Source organism: Pseudorca crassidens, chromosome 14 (assembly GCF_039906515.1).
Source record: "Pseudorca crassidens isolate mPseCra1 chromosome 14, mPseCra1.hap1, whole genome shotgun sequence".
In the NCBI taxonomy this organism is placed as follows: Eukaryota; Metazoa; Chordata; class Mammalia; order Artiodactyla; family Delphinidae; genus Pseudorca; species Pseudorca crassidens.
This window is the reverse complement of record NC_090309.1, coordinates 58,645,886-58,660,313: the sequence shown is the minus strand read 5'-3', so window position 1 is coordinate 58,660,313 and position 14,428 is coordinate 58,645,886.

The window sequence follows — 14,428 nt, the reverse complement described above, 5'->3', positions numbered from 1 at the left end:
CAAGAGCTCAGCCTTTCAAAATAAGCCACTGGATGGAAGGGAGACAATCGATGCTTCTACAAATCATCAAATGGAAAGGCTTTTTCAGGATTTGTTAAGGACTTAAAAGGTAGGAGGTAAGGGGCTGGAAACCTACCTTCAGAGATGGACAGAACCGGCTCCCAGGTCCTGGCCCTCGGGAATGGAGTACCTCTACTGGCCTTGCCACGTGCTCACACTGCCACCTGCTGGACATTGCATGCATCTCCACTTCCCCTAACGGTCCACCTGGAGACCCGCACAGCCTATCCTGCAGGTTGATTGCTCACACTTTATCATCCCCTTTTCGCTTTTTAAAGTGTCATACTCAGGAGGAATTTTGGTTTTCTGACCCAAACTCTTTTCAGCCTGATACAATAGAAAGGCAGGTAGGAATCCATGCATGCTCTGGTGTTGGTGTAGGGGAACCAGGAGGACACGGGAACATTTTGTGAGGGATCCGGGGTGGGGGAGGACAGAAACCTCCTCAAATCCTTTTTAAATACAGTGAGATGCATTCTTCCCTGTATATTTTCTTTTCCTTTAAGCACAGCTTGTGGAGCTAAGGGCAGGGTGGGTTTCCAGCTTCAGAACATAGTGCTATTATTTTCCAAGACTGCAGGCAGCAGTCTTTCCTTTTAAAAGAATTATAATCTTCCCCTTTCATTCACTCACAGCATGAAAATAAATTACTGTGCTTGAGCATTTTAAAAGTTAAAGGCTTAGACGGCACATGCTGATCAAAAGCTGATCTTCAAATACCCATTTCCACCAACCATGACTTTAAGTTTTTTTTTCATTTTTATTTGATTTACCTCATGTGGCATTGCGTCTCTTATTCCAAATTAGATAGGATGCTAACCCCCATTTCTTGGGGATAGGTTTGGAATAGAAAGATGGGTTGGAGAGTATTGGAGATAAAACTCGGTGGCCTACCTAGTGACTCGTCCTTCATATGTTTAAGGTTCAAGAACTCAGATAAATTAGAATCATTCTCTGAATCCTCTTTCCAAAGGAAGGCACTGAAAGATTTTTGCTTTTCCAGATTTCCAGAATTTCTTGATAATGGAAGAGGACCTGGAATTTCTCAGCCAGTTTTCAGCTTTTTTACGTCGTGTACTGAAGCCCACTACTGTCTTCTGATTTCATGCACAGAACCGAAACCCCATGGTTAGTCTCTCCCCAGGTGGTTTCGCTTATTCCCATGGCCTCAAGCACACCTGAGTGTCATGACTCCCAAGCCCATGTCTTTAGTTTCTAACATTCACCTGAGGTCTACAGCCATCTCTCTAACCGCCCACTAAATATTTCACCCTGGATGTCCCACAAGCACCTTCAATTCATTGTGTCTGATAATCGTGGTCACCCCGGCCCCATCTCCCAAAGCTGCTCTTTCTTCATGTAATCAGCCCAGGTAATGGCAAAGTTATCCACTCAGTTATGTAAACCCAAACCCCAAATGTCTCCTAATACCCCCACCCTTTATGTGTGATTGATCTTGAAGTCCTATTATGCCTACTACCTAATGAAACTATTTATTCTCTTCTCTCCAGCTATGCTGACACTGCCTCTGCATTTGGACTGCTGAAACAGCCTCGCCACTATCTACCTTTCACCATGTTTAATGCTTTCCTTTTCATCCTTCATGTTCAAAAATACAAACCTCATCACATCCTTGATAGCACAATCACAATACATAACAAGAAAAGTTGATAACCTGGGCTTTAGCAAAATTTAAAACTTTCGCTCTGAAAACGATCCCGTTAAGAGGATGAAAAGACAAACTATAGACCAGAAGAAAGTATTCACAATCACATATCCAAACAAGGACTCATATCTAGAAAATATAAGGAACTCTCAAAATTTAACATTAGAAAAACAATTCAACTCAAAAATGGTCAAAAGACATGCACAGACACTGCACAGAAGAGCAGATACGGATGGCAAATAAGCACATGAAAAGGTGTACAGCATAAGCCATTACAAAAATGCAGATTAAGACTACAATAAGGGGAGGAGGGGAAGATGGCGGAAGAGTAAGACGCGGATATCGCTTTCCTCCCACAGATACACCAGAAATACATCTACACGTGGAACAACTCCTACAGAACACCTACTGAACGCTGGCAGAAGACCTCAGACCTCCCAAAAGGCAGGAAACTCCCCACGTACCTGGGTAGGGCAAAAGAAAAAAGAATAAACAGAGACAAAACGATAGGGACGGGACCTGCACCAGTGGGAAGGAGCTGTGAAGGAGGAAAGGTTTCCAACACACTAGGAAGCCCCTTTGCGAGCGGAAACTGCGGGTGGCGGAGGGGGAAGGCTTCGGAGCCGCGGAGGAGAGCGCAGCAACAGGGGTGCGGAGAGCAAAGCGGGAAGATTCCCGCACAGAAGATCGGTGCCGACCGGCACTCACCGACCCGAGAGGCTTGTGTGCTCACCTGCCAGGGCGGGCGGGGATGGGAGCTGAGGCTCGGGCTTCGGTCGGAGAGCAGGGAGAGGACTGAGGTTGGCGGCGTGAACACAGCCTGCAGGGGGTTAGTGCGCCACGGCTAGCCGGGAGGGAGTCCGGGGAAAAGTCTGGGCCTGCCGAAGAGGCAAGAGACTTTTTCTTACCTCTTTGTTTCCTGGTGCGCGAGGGGGAGGCGATTAAGAGCGCTGCTAAAAGGAGCTCCAGAGACTGGCGCGAGCCGCGGCTAAAAGCACGGACACCAGAGACGTGCATGAGACGCTAAGGCTGCTGCTGCCGCCACCAAGAAGCCCGTGTGCGACCACAGGTCACTATCCACAGCCCTCTTCCAGGGAGCCTGTGCAGCCCGCCACTGCCAGGGTCCTGGGATCCAGGGACAACTTCCCCAGGAGAACGCATGGCGCGCCTGAGGCTGGTGCAACGTCACGCCGGCCTCTGCCGCCGCAGGCCTGCCCCGCATCCGTGCCCCTCCCTCCTCCCCGCCCCGGCCTGAGTGAGCCGGAGCCACCGAAGCAGCTGCTCCTTTAACCCCGTCCTGTCTGAGCGAAGAACAGACGCCCTTCAGCGACCTACATGCACAGGCGGGGCCAAGTCCAAAGATGAGCCCCGGGAGCTGTGAGAACAAAGAAGAGAAAGGAAAATCTCTCCCAGCAGCCTCAGAAGCAGCGGATTAAAGCTCCACAATCAACTTGATGTACCCTGCGTCTGTGGAATACATGAGTAGACAACGAATCATCCCAAATTGAGGAGGTGGACTTTAGGAGCAAGATCTATGATTTATTCCCCTTTTCCTCTTTTTGTGAGTGTGTATGTGTATGCTTCTGTGTGAGATTTTGTCTGTATAGCTTTGCTTCCACCATTTGTCCTAGGGTTCTATCCGTCCGTTTTTTTCCTAATAATTATTTTTTATTTTAATAATTTTATTACATTTTATCTTACTTTATTTTATCTTTTCTTTTTTTCCTTCCTTCCCTCCTTCCATCCTTCCTTCCTCCCTCCCTCCTTTCTTTCATTCTTTCTTTCTTTCTTTCTTTCTACTTCTACTAATTCTTTCTTTCTACTTTTTCTCCCTTTTATTCTGAGCCGTGTGGATGAAAGCCTCTTGGTGCTGCAGCCAGGAGTCAGTGCTGTGCCTCTGAGGTGGGAGAGCCAACTTCAGGACACTGGTCCACAAGAGACCTCCCACCTCCATATAATATCAAAAGGCGAATATCTCCCAGAGATCTCCATATCAACACCAGCACCCAGCTTCACTCAACGACCAGCAAGCTACAGTGCTGGACACCCTATGCCAAACAACTAGCAAGACAGGAACACAACCCCACCCATTAGCAGAGAGGCTGCCTAAAATCATAATAAGTCCACAGACACCCCAAAACACACCACCAGACGTGGACCTGCCCACCAGAAAGACAAGATCCAGCCTCATCCACCAGAACACAGGCACTAGTCCCCTCCACCAGGAAGACTACACAACCCACTGAACCAACCTCAGCCACTGAGGACAGACACCAAAAACAACAGGAACTACGAACCTGCAGCCTGCAAAAAGGAGACCTCAAACACAGTAAGATAAGCAAAATGAGAAGACAAAAAAACACACAGCAGATGAAGGAGTGAGGTAAAAACCCACCAGACCTAACAAATGAAGAGGAAATAGGCAGTCTACCTGAAAAGTAATTCAGAATACTGATAGTAAAGATGATCCAAAATCTTGGAAATAGAATAGACAAAATGCAAGAAACATTTAACAAGGACCTAGAAAAACTAAAGATGAAACAAGCAATGATGAACAACACAATAAATGAAATTAAAAGTACTCTAGATGGGATCAATAGCAGAATAACTGAGGCAGAAGAACGGATAAGTGACCTGGAAGATAAAATAGTGGAAATAACTACTGCAGAGCAGAATAAAAAAAAAAGAATGAAAAAAACTGAGGACAGTCTCAGAGACCTCTGAGACAACATTAAATGCACCAACATTCGAATTATAGGGGTTCCAGAAGGAGAAGAGAAAAAGAAAGGGACTGAGAAAATATTTGAAGAGATTATAGTTGAAAACTTCCCTAATATGGGAAAGGAAATAGTTAACCAAGTCCAGAAGCACAGAGAGTCCCATACAGGATAAATACAAGGAGAAATATGCCAAGACACATATTAATCAAACTGTCAAAAATTAAATACAAAGAAAACATATTAAAAGCAGCAAGGGAAAAACAATAAATAACACACAAGGGAATCCCCATAAGGTTAACAGCTGATCTCTCAGCAGAAACTCTGCAAGCCAGAAGTGAGTGGCAGGACATATTCAAAGTGATGAAGGAGAAAAACCTGCAACCAAGATTACCCTACCCAGCAAGGATCTCATTCAGATTTGATGGAGAAATTAAAAGCTTTACAGACAAGCAAAAGCTGACAGAATTCAGCACCACCAAACCAGCTGTACAACAAATGCTAAAGGAACTTCCCTAGGCAAGAAACACAAGAGAAGGAAAAGACCTACAATAACAAACCCAAAACAATTAAGAAAATGGGAATAGGAACATACATATCGATAATTACCTTAAAAGTAAATGGACTAAATGCTCCCACCAAAAGACACAGTTTGGCTGAATGGATACAAAAACAAGACCCATATATATGCTGTCTACAAGAGACCCACTTCAGACCTAGAGACACATACAGACTGAAAGTAAGGGGATGGAAAAAGATACTGCATGCAAATGGAAACCAAAAGAGAGCTGGAGTAGCAATTCTCATATCAGACAAAATAGACTTTAAAATAAAGACTATTAGAAGAGACAAAGAAGGACACTACATAATGATCAAGGGATCGATCCAAGAAGAAGATATAACAATTGTAAATATTTATGTACCCAACATAGGAGCACCTCAATACATAAGGCAAATACTAACAGCCATAAAAGGGGAAATCGACAGTAACACATTCATAGTAGGGGACTTTAACACCCCACTTTCACCAATGGACAGATCATCCAAAATGAAAATAAATAAGGAAACACAAGCTTTAAATGATACATTAACCAAGATGGACTTAATTGATATTTATAGGACATTCCATCCAAAAACAACATAATACACATTTTTCTCAAGTGCTCATGGAACATTCTCCAGGATAGATCATATCTTGGGTCACAAATCAAGCCTTGGTAAATTTAAGAAAATTGAAATTGTATCAACCACAATGCTATTAGATTAGATATCAATTACAGGAAAAGATCTGTAAAAAATACAAACACATGGAGGCTAAACAATACACTACTTAATAACGAAGTGATCACTGAAGAAATCAAAGAGGAAATAAAAAAATACCTAGAAACAAATGACAATGGAGACATGATGACCCAAACCTATGGGGTGCAGCAAAAGCAGTTCTAAGAGGGAAGCTTATAGCAATACAATGCTACCTTAAGAAACAGGAAACATCTCGAATAAACAACCTAACCTTGCACCTAAAGCATTAGAGAAAGAAGAACCAAAAAACCCTCAAAGTTAGCAGAAGGAAAGAAATCATAAAAATCAGATCAGAAATAAATAAGAAAGAAATGAAGGAAATGATAGCAAAGATCAATAAAACTGAAAGCTGGTTCTTTGAGAAGATAAACAAAATTCATAAACCATTAGCCAGACTCATCAAGGAAAAAAAGGGAGAAGACTCAAATCAATAGAATTAAAAATGAAAAAGGAGAAGTAACAACTGACACTGCAGAAATACAAAAGATCATGAGAGATTACTACAAGCAACTATATGCCAATAAAATGGACAACCTGGAAGAAAGGGACAAATTCTTAGAAATGCAAAACCTGCCACGACTGAATCAGGAAGAAATTGAAAATATGAAGAGACCAATCACAAGCACTGAAATTGAAACTGTGATTAAAAATCTTCCAACAAACAAAAGCCCAGGACCAGATGGCTTCACAGTCGAATTCTATCAAACATTTAGAGAAGAGCTAACACCTATCCTTCTCAAACTCTTCCAAAATATAGTAGAGGGAGGAACACTCCCAAACTCATTCTACAAGGCCACCATCACCCTGATACCAAAACCAGACAAGGATGTCACAAGGAAAGAAAACTACAGGCCAATATCACTGATGAACATAGAAGCAAAAATCCTCAACAAAATACTAGCAAACAGAATCCAACAGCACATTGAAAGGATCATACACCATGATCAAGTGGGGTTTATTCCAGGAATGCAAGGATTCTTCAATATATGTAAATCAATCAATGTGATACACCATATTAACAAATTGAAGGAGAAAAACCATATGGTCATCTCAATAGATGCAGAGAAGGCTTTCAACAAAATTCAACACCCATTTATGATAAAAAAAACCCTGCAGAAAGTAGGCATAGAGGGAACTTTCTTCAACATAATAAAGGCCATATATGACAAACCCAAAGCCAACATCATCCTCAATGGTGAAAAACTGAAACCATTTCCACTAAGATCAGGAACAAGACAAGGTTGCCCACACTCGCCACTCTTATTCAACATAGTTTTGGAAGTTTTAGCCACAGCAATCAGAGAAGAAAAGACAGTAAAAGGAATCCAAATCGGAAAAGAAGAAGTAAAGCTGTCACTGTTTGCAGATGACATGATACTATACATAGAGAATCCTAAAGATGCTACCAGAAAACTACTAGAGCTAATCAAAGAACTTGGTAAAGTAGCAAGATACAAAATTAATGCACAGAAATCTCTGGCATTCCCCTACACTAATGATGAAAATCTGAAAGTGAAATCAAGAAAACACTCCCATTTACCACTGCAACAAAAAGAATAAAATATCTAGGAATAAACCTACCTAAGGAGACAAAAGACCTGTATGCAGAAAATTATAAGACACTGATGAAAGAAATTAAAGATGATACAAATAGATGGAGAGATATACCATGTTCTTGGATTGGAAGAATCAACATTGTGAAAATGACTATACCACACAAATCAATCTACAGATTCAATGCAATCCCTATCAAACTACCACTGGCATTTTTCACAGAACTAGAACAAAAAATTTCACAATTTGTATGGAAACACAAAAGACCCCAAATAGCCAAAGCAATCTTGAGAATGAAAAATGGAGCTGGAGGAATCAGGCTCCTGGACTTCAGACTATACTACAAAGCTACAGTAATCAAGACAGTGTGGTACTGGCACAAAAACAGAAAGATAGATCAATGGAACAGGATAGAAAGCCCAGAGATCAACCCACGCACATATGGTCACCTTATCTTTGATAAAGGAGGCAGGAATGTACAGTGGAGAAAGAAAAGCCTCTTCAATAAGTGGTGCTGGGAAAACTGGACAGGTATATGTAAAAGTATGAGATTAGATCACTTCCTAACACCGTACACAATAATAAGCTCAAAATGGATTAAAGACCTAAATGTAAGGCCAGAAACTATCAAACTCTTAGAGGAAAACATAGAACACTCTATGACATAAATCACAGCAAGATCCTTTTTCACCCACCTCCTAGAGAAATGGAAATAAAAACAAAAATAAACAAATGGGACCTAATGAAACTGCAAAGCTTTTGCATAGCAAAGGAAACCATAAACAAGACAAAAAGACAACCCTCAGAATGGGAGAAAATATTTGCAAATGAAGCAACTGACAAAGGATTAATCTCCAAAATTTTAAGCAGCTCATGCAGCTCAATAACAAAAAACAAACAATCCAATCCAAAAATGGGCAGAAGACCTAAATAGACATTTCTCCAAAGAAGATATACAGACTGCCAACAAACACATGAAAGAATGCTCAACATCATTAATCGTTAGAGAAATGCAAATCAAAACTACAATGAGATATCATCTCAGATCAGTCAGAATGGCCATCATCAAAAAATCTAGAAACAATAAATGCTGGCGAGGGTGTGGAGAAAAGGGAACACTCCTGCACCGCTGGTGGGAATGTGAATTGGTATAGCCACTATGGAGAACAGTATGGAGGTTCCTTAAAAAACTACAAATAGAACTACCATATGACCCAGCAATCCCACTACTGGGCATATACCCTGAGAAAACCATAATTCAAAAAGAGTCATGTACCACAATGTTCATTGCAGCTCTATTTACAATAGCCAGGAGATGGAAACAACCTAAGTGTCCATCATGGGATGAATGGATAAAGAAGATGTGGCACATATATACAATGGAATATTACTCAGCCATAAAAAGAAACGAAATTGAGCTATTTGTAATGAGCTGGACAGACCTAGAGTCTGTCATACAGAGGGAAGTCAGTCAGAAAGAGAAAGACAAATACCGTATGCTAACACATATATATGGAATTTAAGGAAAAAAAAGTCATGAAGAACCTAGGGGTAAGACAGGAATAAAGACACAGACCTACTAGAGAATGGACTTGAGGATATGGGGAGGGGGAGGGGTAATCTGTGACAAAGCGAGAGAGAGGCATGGACATATATACACTATGAAATGTAAGGTAGATAGCTAGTGGGAAGCAGCCGCATAGCACAGGGAGATCAGCACGGAGCTTTGTGACCGTCTGGAGGGGTGGGATAGGGAGGGTGGGAGGGAGGGAGACACAAGAGGAAAGAGATATGGGAACATATGTATATGTATAACTGATTCACTTTGTTATAGAGCAGAAACTAACACACCATTGTAAAGCAATTACACTCTAATAAAAATGTAAAAAATAAAATTAAATTAAATTTAAAAAAAAGACTACAATAAGATATAATTATACCTGTCAGAGTGACTAAAATAATAAATTGTGATAACACCAAATCTAGAGGAGGATGTGGAGAAGTTAGATCACTAGTGAAAATGTAAGATGGCAGAGCCACTTTGAAAATAGTTTGACATTTCCTTTTAAAACTAACAATAGACTTACACCAACAGAGCCAGCAACTACACTCTTGGGCATATAGCAGAGAAAGGAAAACTTGTTTTCACACAGAAATTTAGACACAAATGTCATAGTAGCTTCACTTGCAATAACCAAAAACTACCCAAATACCCTTCAGTAAGTGAATGGTTGAACAAACTGTAGTACTGACAGCCCATGGAATATCACTCAGCAATAAAAAGTAGTGAACTGTTGATACAAGAAACATCTTGAATGAACCTCAACAAAATTATGTTGAATAAAAAAAAATTTAAGTCAAAAGGATATATTTTGTATGATTCAATTTATGTGAAATTCATGAAATGACATAATTATAGAGATGAAGAACAGATTCGTGGGTACCAGGGGTTAGAAATGGGTGGGGGAGGAGATGGGTGAGGCTATAAAAAGCAAACATAGGAGTCTTGCAGTCGTGGTACAGGGAAGAATCTTAATTGTAATGGTGGTTATACTATGCTACATGCGTAACAAAATTGCATAGCACCACACACACATACACACACAAATGAGATGAATGAGTGCATATATTAACTGGTGAAATTGAACAAGCAGATTATGCCAATGTCAATCTCCTGGTTTTCATTTTATACTAGGGTTATGCCAGATGTTCACATTAAGAGAGGTTGGATAAAGGGCACACAGGACCTCCCTGGACATTTCTTTGCATCTTCCTGTAAATCTATATACGTATCTCAAGATAAAGATTTAAATAACTACCAGGGGATAAGGGGAAGAGGGATAAATTGGAAGATTGGGATTGACATATACATACTACTATATATAAAACAGATAACTAATAAAGACCTTATAGCACAGGAAACTCTACTCAATACTCTGTAATGGCCTATATGGGAAAAGAATCTAAAAAAGAGTGGATATATGTATATGTATAACTGATTCACTTTGCTGTACACCTGAAACACAACATTGTAAATCAACTATACTCTAATAAGAATTTTCTTTAAGTTTTAAATAACGATGTCACTCCCTTCTGTAGTTATTTGTAGCTCTCATTATTCATAGACTAAAACACATTCATCTATGCGTATAAGGTCCTCCATTCCAACCTTATTTTTCATTAATTGTAGTTTTGCTGTCTTTCATCTTTTTATTAAGTATGCTAAAATGTCCACCATTTTTTAGATGTTTGCCTTTACGTCTAGGATTACAGAAAAAGTATGCATGCAACCTAAGAATTCTCAAATTTGCTAGAGTTGGACATTCTAAACATATCCCATGGCCGTTTAGTAAATCTTTTCACTTCAAACCAAATTAATCTATCCATTAGCCACCCATTCTGGATACTGGAGGCTTTATGCAATTTCTCTAAAGAGAAAGGAAAGATGAGTTACTGTGATAAAGGCAATAGAAGAGTGAGAATTATTATAGCACATAAAGCATGGGAAGTAGTGAAAGGAGTCCATGGACCTAGGAAATACTCCTTCATTGTTGATTTTGCTCCTTAGTTTCCTAGGGCTACAGTAAGTAACAAAGTATCACAAACTGCATGGCTTAAACAGAAGGAATTTCTGTCTCACAGTTCTGTTGGTAAAATCAAGGTGTTGGCAGGGTTGGTTCCTTTTGAAGGTTGTGAGGGAGAATCTGTCCCATGCCCCTCTGCTAGCTGCCAGTGGTTTGCTGGTAATCTCTGGCAGTCCTTGGCTTGTAGAAGGATCACCCCAATCTTAGCCTTCATCTTCACACGACATTCTCCCTGCATGCATGTCTCTGTGTCCAAATTTCCGCGCAGGCTCAGCAGTCATGGCTCACGGGCCCAGCTGCTCCACGGCATGTGGGATCCTCCCGGACCGGGGCACGAACCCACGGCCCCTGCATCAGCAGACAGACTCTCAACCACTGCGCCACCAGGGAAGCCCCAAATTTCCTTTTTTTATAAGGATAACAGTCATATTGAATCAGGGGCTTACCCTACTCCAGTATGACTTCATCTTAATCCATTATACCAGCAATAACTCTATTTCCAAATAAGGTCACATTCTGAGGTACTGGGGGTCAGCAAGTCAACATATGAATCTGGGAGGAAAACAATTCAGCCCATAACACCCAGAAAGCACTAGTAAGCAAGAAAACGCTGTTCTTCCTTCCGTTTGAATGAATAGATAGTCTACAGGTCAATAGTGTGCCTGATAGCAGAGGGCACACAGAATTTGATGTGGAAACTGGGGCTTACTGTGAAGATTCCTACGCTCATCACATACGAAGACATTTAACAACTACATGAGTATGCCTGACACTCTATTAGCAGATATTTGATGGCTTGCCAAATATGCAGGTTGGATCATCCTGAAAGCAAGCTGCCAATCACAAGGTAATCATATTCCAGTGTATACAGTTGACTCACCTTGTAGCTGACTTAGAGTCATAAATTATCTACAAAATTGTTCAATATGAGAAAAATACTTCCTGGAAACAAGCCATAGTAGGCAAATAATTCATTTAACTTTTATAAGGGCCAAATTGCTTAATCTAGGCATTGTAACCAATTGTGGCCAGGTATTGTGAGAAGAAAGTGAATGTGGCCATTCTAAACACTGCCTAGGAATTGCTTAGTGGCTTTTGGGGGCAGGGAGGAGGATGAAACAGACTCTCTGAAAAGAAACCCTCTGCACAGTCCTCCTTCATCTCTAACAACCCAATCCTTTCATATATGTTCAGTGTGAATGAGTCAATCTAACCAGCTCCCAGGCACAAATTTGAAGTTACTGCCCGATAACTTCTGGTATCTGATATCTTCTGCATCTTAGAGCCTCAGTTTAAACTTCCGTTATAACATCCTATATGCAAGCACATTTATTTTCTACTGCATTTGACATAGAATCATCTGTGCTTTTTAGAAACATCCATCACCTATTCTAGGAGTTTAAATTCATATCAAAATGTTATGTGAGACATCCTCTCAGGGAAAAATTAGAATATGGAGAGGTTTCATGGGAAAATGCCATGTGAGAGAGGGCTTGGCTGATATACAGGAAATAGACTTGCAGAGATGACAAGAAATGACATTCCAAGGAAAGGAAAGAGAATTATGTGACTGAAGTCAGTGTGTCGTTAGTGGTAGAGCCCAGCCATGGAGCCTGGAGCCCCCTGAGAGTTCCTTGAGGAAAGAAGGAAGCAAACAGGCCCAAGTGGGATGAAAACCCATTGATTGAAAAACCAATCAGAAAAGAAGGGATGGCTGAAGGAAGGGGCTTGAGTCCAAATCCTTAATCTGCAGAGCAGCAGAACTTCAGGCTGGCACCAATATCCAAGAGATCCAATCTGAGGGAAGCAACTTAGATTCCTGGCACAAAGTAGATATCCAAGTCACACAGGAAAATGGTCTAACGAATTCTGAGAAAGATCCTGAGTGGGAACAGTTTTGTGTCATGGTAATGGAGACTCCACACATTCAGATTATGTGGGACAGGAAGTTTCCCTCCTCTGAGTCTGGGTTGGAAGGATGGACCCAAGTTGCTCAAGCTGCCTGAGATGGAACCAAGAGAAACCTTGGGAAAGGGGCATGACGACACCAGTATGCCCAAGTACATGTGAAAAGACAACATCCATCCTCATTATCACTATCATCATCATCATCATTGCCATTGTCACTAACGCTAAAGGAGCAATTTCCCATTAGCAGGCACTTTTTAAAGCACTTTATACAATATTAATTCATTTAAACCTTACAAAAATCCTACTTACATCTTTTTTAAAGATGAGGAAACTGAGGTAAAGAGAGGTTAAGTAACTTGCCCGAGATCGCCATTTGAAAAGTAGCAGAGCTAGGATTCACACCTGGGGGGGGTCTTACTCCACAGTCTATGTGAAACCACCATAGCCTGTACTGCTTCCCTGATGGACCAGCAGAACTGCCTGCCTTGACTTCACTGTGGCTTCCTCCCTCCCACCTTTCTGCCTCAACCCCCTGAATTCCTGCCTCCTTATGTCACCACTTATGCTAACAAACAGTACTCTGGACCTGGTGACACAGCTAGACAACCTGCATTCTGCAACCAAAGGGATTAGAAGAGGACAAGAGCAAGGCTGTAAAACAAACTGTGGGCTAGAATGAGAGGCCAACTGAGTGACTAACATAGCCCATTTCTCCTTCCTCTTCACTATAAATGCAGTAAAATCACAGTGATAGAGGCAAACAGGTCTGCAAACAAATGAATCAGTGCTTTAGCTGTGTATAAACCATGGCACACTGTCTCCAACAGTTGTTGTCAAACAACTGTTTTCCTTGCTGGGTATATTAGCCAGCTCAGTCTTCCACAACAAAATAGCACAGACTGGGTGGCTTGTGAGAAATTTATTTCTCACAGTTCTGAAGGCTGGAAGTCCAAGATCAAGATATCGGCAGACTGGGTTTCTCTGTGAGGTCCCAATCCCTCATGTCTCTTCCTCTTCTTATAAGGACACCTGTCGTATCGGACTAGGGTCCCACCCTTCTGACCTCATTTAACCTTAATTATCTCTTTAAAGACCCCATTTCCAAATACAATCACATTTGTGGGTTAGGGCTTCAACATATGAATTGGGGGATGGGAGGGGGACACAGTTCAGACCATAACACTGAACTTAAGTCATGTGTCTACAGAGTTTATAAACCAAGGCTGCCTTTCAGGCATGGTTGAAGGCTCCTATAGATGGAGAGCCCCAGGTGGGTCTGCTCTGCACTGAGGAACTCAGAAGTTGAGGTAATCACACAGGCTCTCAAGCCACTTGTAAGTCCAGGCCACATGGAAAGTCTGGGGTCTTTTGCCACAAGTCCAAATATAAGAGCTCTCCCATGCACTCCTAAATACTCCTATGTGTGTGTATATATACGTGTGTGTGTGTGTGTATATATATATATATATATACACACACACACACGTATATATACACACACACATACATATATATCTACATTATAATACCACTCCATTAATGCGATAACAGGGAAAGGACATAATAGTTTGAGTTCTTTTATTTTCATTTAATACATACTGATTGGTATATTTCATAATATGGTACATGAATGT